Below are 6,000 nucleotides of genomic sequence, written 5' to 3' on the forward strand. Positions count from 1 at the left end.
CTGAAAAATCATCCCAAAATTTGGGGAGGGGAATGAAAGTGGGTTTTTTTTGGGGGGGGAATGAATCAGCTAAAGACACACTGTACCCTTCTTTGTTCTACTTTTTAATGCTGATCTGACTATTTTTTTTTTAAAAAATCCTGCCTTTTCCCCTTAAAAATACCAAAAGCAGCTTGCAACAATTAAAAGACAAAAAACCCCTAGAAACCATAAGTATACAAATATTTTAAAAGGAATTAAACAAATATTATATTTAAAATGGCAACTAAAATCAATACTAAAAACACATTTAAAAACAACAGAGCACAACAATCTGTTTTTTAAAAAAACCTCTCTGACTCCCATTAACTAAAGAAAAGCTTGCCTGAAGAGAAAAGTCTCTTTACCTGCTTGCAGAAGGACAGCAAAGATGGGGCCAGCATAGCTTCCTATGGGAGGGAGTTTCAGAGTCTGGGAGCAGTGACAGAAAAGGCCCTGTCCTGTGTCCTCAACCCTGTGAGGGTGATGGGACTGAGATAAAGGCTTCCCCAACGATCTTAACTTGCAGTCTGATTGGACTATTATAGAGGGAGATGTGGTGTTTTAGATAGTTCAGACCCAAGACTACCAGATGAAACTTTATTTCACACTGATGATAGGCAGCATCTTCCTATAGGCAGCCATTTGGCTTAAGAACAACTGCCCTCCACACTTTACTGCTGCCCCACAGCATCTACTCCTAAAGCAACTATCTTCCTCTGCATAAAGATGTCCTATAGGATGACATATTTGCATAGGAATGGCAGGCAGTGCAGCTGCTGAGCTTGGTGCCAGACTGCAGAAAAATAAACTAAAAAGTGTTGTTTTTGTTGTTAACTCAGAATTACAGTAGTTAACTTTTGCAGGGGGCCCTGAAGCTTGCAAAAATTATTTCCTCTGCCTTTGCCCAGGACAAAGATCTTGCATAGCTGCTGCAAAAGTTAAAAAAAAAAAAAAAGCAAACACTCACAAATAGCAGGTTTGACCAATGGTATTGTTTGTACTTTCTACAAGAACCAGCCTGTATAGCCTTGGGTGCCAAGCTGTACAACCCCAGAGCAACCCCACAAAGGGGGACTGGCAAACCTCTGGACGCTCTGTATCCACAGAACCCTGGAAAGGATCACCATAAGTCAAAATTGACTTCATGGCACATCATCCTCATCGTCCTCTACACGTATCGTCAGCCATTCTCCAGGGTTTCCAGTAGATTTTTCGTAGTCATACACAGATGTGCCAGGCATTGAACCTGAAACCTCCTGCACATGAAGTGTGTGCTCTACCACTGAATTACAGGCCTGTCTGCCAATATATCTGGTGGGGTGGACCTTGTGATTTAACTATAGTGTGATCAGCTTGACCTCTGCCATTTCTTTACCCCTGCAAGCTACAGCTGATTAATGGAGCTGCTAGGTGATGATAGAAATAATACAAGGAAGACGGGTGAAACACCGTGGAGGTGGCAGGGACACATTTACCACAGGACTGCTCTCTGGGACAGCAGCTCTGATTGAGGGCTACGCTAAGTTCTGCCTGAAACTTGGATGTCCTCTTCAACTTCCAGGTGACTCTGCTACTTGAGTTAGCGGTTGGTTGGAAAGAAACCGAGACATTTGTTATAGTGAAGGCACCTAAGTGCCACCACTATTTCAGCACTTCCGTGGATGAATAATATTTTATTTTCTTTGAGGCTGTTTGAGCGCCACCTTATTGCATCTGGCTCCCGATAGCTCCCTGCAAAGTGATTCGGAGACCCTTTGTGCTCCATCTCTGTAATGAATATGAAATGTGAGAGAAATTTGGGAAGTGGATGAAACTTTTGACAGCTTCTTTATGATTCCCAGAGTTGATTTCTTGGAGGTGTTAATACATTATTCTTCAGGACACTTATTACCCTGACAGAAACGTATTAGCAAACTGCTCCATTCTGGCTATCTGCTGTCTGATGATGAAGAAACATTTTCACATTGAGGAAAGAATGGGAGCGGAAAGAAAGAAGGCAAAGAAACATAACCTCGTTTCAATAAGAGGGCTAGGAATGAGGAGCCAGCTGTGAATACACACAAAGATCTCCGGATTGCTCTCTTTTTCACCATGGATTTTAAACTTCATAATTTCTCAGCTTATGTCTTGCACACTAAAAATGAAATACAGGGTTTTCTCATTTTGCTCTAATGTTACTCAGCTGGTAGGAGTCAGCACTGGAAACCATTCAAGAGCATGTGAACGCTCTATTGAAGGCTGGCACACAAGCCCCTTCAAAGTGATGAAGATAGATGATTCCTTTGCATTTCAGGCTACTCTTCTGAGTTGGGGATTAATATAGGAGAGTTTTCCTATTCCTGCTTAGATGTCAGGAATAGGGATAAAGCATGTGCAAGTGCACACAAGAATTCTGCTGTACAGCCACCACTGGCAATGGTGCGGCTAAAAATATTGTAAATAAATAAATAAATAAAATTTGTTCAGGAGATGTTCCCACTAGTTTGTGTCCTTCAAAGCACAGTATTTAAGAGGCTTCACTCAGATGGACGTGGCAATCCAATTTGTGTTTTAACTCTCTTCCCCAAGACAGCAAAAGAGTCAGGTGCTGTTTGAAATTAAAATGGCGAATAATGTTGCGAACATACACACCAAGTTCCGTTGTGCTCAAAGAAACCATTGCATGACTGGGTGCTTTAGATATTTCCCGTCTCCCTTTGAAACCACATGTAGGTGTTGAGCCCATATTCAGCTGTCACAGGCAGAATTATGTTGCCAAGATATGGGCCAAACTTCACTTTTCTCACTGTGCACTGGGGAAGAGATCATGTTACCAGCCAGTAATTGAAATGATCGTGGGAGACATAATCCTGATTAGGAATATACAGTAAAGGCAGCACTGTTTAATCACCTTATATATTTGAGATATTGATAACGTTAGCCATCTGGGGAAAGAATTTTACATCTTCCTCTTCTTTTTCCTCCTGCGTACTCTCTAATAATAAAAGAGAATGCATTTATGTCTGTTTTTTGGTTTCCAGCATAGCTCCAATAACATGAAACTTGACCTAGATATTAAAGGGACTATGCAATGTACATCTTGGCGTTATTTCTTTTTTTAAATAGATTCATAGACTCTCTCTGGAGCCTGCAGTGCTGTCACTAACATGAGGCACTAAACATCTTCCCTAGCAACAAGGTGGGAGCCTTAGACACTTATTTTTCTTCAGAGGTCCCATAGACAACCCCAGTTACTGCTTCCCTTGGTAGGGCCCAAAGTTTTTTAAGATGTTCAAAGGGAGAGAGAGCGTGCCTATTGCCTGGTACATGGAGCATTGGTGGAGAGCCAGGAGGGAGGAAAACAGAATGTGCACTGGGGCAGAGGGTGGGGAAGGACTCATAAGAAAAATAGCAGAAGGTGAAAGGGAGAAGAGAAAGAGAGCAGAAGGAAAGTGATGGGAGAAGGAAAATTGGTTAAAGAGTTTCTATCCAAAGGCACTGGCATTTTGGAAGAAAGCCAAGGTCTCTTACAAGGCCTGTGGTGATCACATGTGGGTACAGGTACTACCTTTGCAACAGACCAGAGGAAATCCTGTTCAAGTGTGGAGGAGAGAGGGAAGCAAGATGGAATGGCAATGGCCCAAAGCCCATCCCACCCCCTCCCCACCCACCCCACCCCATTCAAAGGGAGAGGAATATTTTGTTCTGCTTGGCACCAGCTGATTAGTCGGATTTAGTCTCTCTTAGGAATAGTTGAGCTTTGATGACACATGAGATGACCGCGGGTAATGTATGATGCACAGTGAGAGAGAACACCCACTTAATTAAAATATAGGAGATATACTGCCCCAGTCACAGACAGGAATGGCTGCATGTGGAGCAAGAGTTTATTTGAGGCATCCTTCATGCTTGCGATGATTGCAAGCGGCTTTAATATTGAAATATGTGCCATTTACTAATCTCAAGCCATTGCCGGCAAAGCTGCTGCAGCAGCAAGCAGCAAACAAACAAACAAACAAATAAAGCAACCCTTTAGCTTGATGAAAGATACAAAAAAGTAAATACATTAATAGGAGGTAATTGAAAACTCACGGCCAATCTTAAGTAATCATGCTGTTGCATAAGCTAGGAAACATTTGATTCTCTCCGTGTGTGTGTGTCTGAATACACACACACACACACACGCACACGCATGCATGCATGTGTGCACACACGCACATACAGACGATGGGCCATAACACGTAGGCCAGTTGGCAGAAATTACAGTCTTGGTGTTTTATGGAGCGAGGTCTCCAACTGTAACACTGGTGTCATATTTAGATTTCTAATTATATTTCGAAATGGTTCACTAGCTGCTTCTGCAGAACTATATTCATAAAAATCACCATATCTCTGCTCTCTTTGCTGAACAAAGACAAGGCGGGAGGGAAAGATCAAACAATGAAAAGGAGAATCTTCTGCCACTTCCTTTAAAGGCCTGCCAGCTCTGTCTTTTCAGGCAGTACGTGTCTCCCAGATAATATGCAATAAGGCTTGGCCTGATCCAGCAGGGCTCTTCTTGAGTTCTTATGTAAGCCTGTATACGGTATATCCCGGAATGTGTGCCTGCACATGTTTATGGACATAAAATCTAAATTCTGCATAAAATAAAATAAACGTATATGCTTCAAATATGTAGGTGAAATGAATCAGTAAGGTAGACAATAAGACTCTCTCTGTGTTTAACTATTTGAAATTAATCTGCCTGCATCCTGAGCCCTTATTATCCATGAACATTTCTGAGAACCTAGTACTGTACAGTAGTTTGGTCAGTACCTAGTAGGAGCTTCAACCTACTTTTTTAATGTATATCGGTATCTATAGCTATTGCTAGGTGTATATATAAATTCTACTCATTCCTTATGACAAGCATATACAAAAAGCTGGATTAGGTTCAGGGGAAGTGAATATTAGGGGAAGAAATATCAGCAATTTAAAATACACCGCCTAGAGTGGTCTTAATTGACTAGATAGGCGGGATATAAACAAAATAAATAAATAAAAATAAATAAATACACAGGTGACATCATATCATGGCCAGCAACAACTCCTGTTAAAGAAAGAATAAAGCGTTACACTTAACTAACCATTAAGGACAAAATAATGACTATAGAGAAATTGCATAACTTTAAGGTTAGCAACAACAGTCAAAATTGTTAAAAGATTTTCTATGCCTTGATCAAATCACCAATCAAAATGGAGGCTGCAATCAAAAAATCAAGAAGACGGAGACTTGGAAGGGCAATTATGAAGGAACTACAACAGATCCTAATGTGTAAAGTTGCTGGAGACCAAGGCTAAGACAATCATTTAAAAAGTATCCCTGATTACTATGTATAGATGCAAAAGCCGGGCAATTTTAAGCCCAAAATCAGGGATCAGAGTATGTGGCTTTGTGATGTCATTGTAACTCTGCCAGCCCTCCAATTCACCTCCCCCAGGAGCTGAAGATATCATCCATTAAGATCACCCACCCACTCACCTGGGGATGCTGGGAATTGTAGTCCAGCACATCCTACAGCAACAGCTTGGAGAAAGCTAATGTGCTCGATAATATGAGAAAGAACTCATGCTTTTGAAAGGGATGGAGGATAGTAGTGACCTCAATTCCACTTCCCGTGGCTGTAGCTTTTCACAACCAGAAAGCTGAGAGGCCAGCAGAGCATAAATCCTGCAGTCACCGTTAATAAGCATTAACAAGTCATGGTGCTTGTAGATGATCATGAGGATGTCTTTACCAGGACTTTCCCAGACAAATTGGCTGCCTAAGGTCATAAATATACCAATTCTGTCCTTTCCATCTTACAACATAATTCTGAGCTGAGTTAATTTTCCTTAAGATTTCCTATCACTGACCGTTACCGTTACCAAATCATTTTGTTCCAGTAGCAATTCATGGCTTTGGCTGCCATCCTGCACCCCATTAGGTGGCTCTCAAAATCCCACAGAGCGCTTTTTCAG

The sequence above is a fragment of the Pogona vitticeps genome, chromosome 2 (genome assembly GCF_051106095.1).
Source record: "Pogona vitticeps strain Pit_001003342236 chromosome 2, PviZW2.1, whole genome shotgun sequence".
In the NCBI taxonomy this organism is placed as follows: domain Eukaryota; kingdom Metazoa; phylum Chordata; class Lepidosauria; order Squamata; family Agamidae; genus Pogona; species Pogona vitticeps.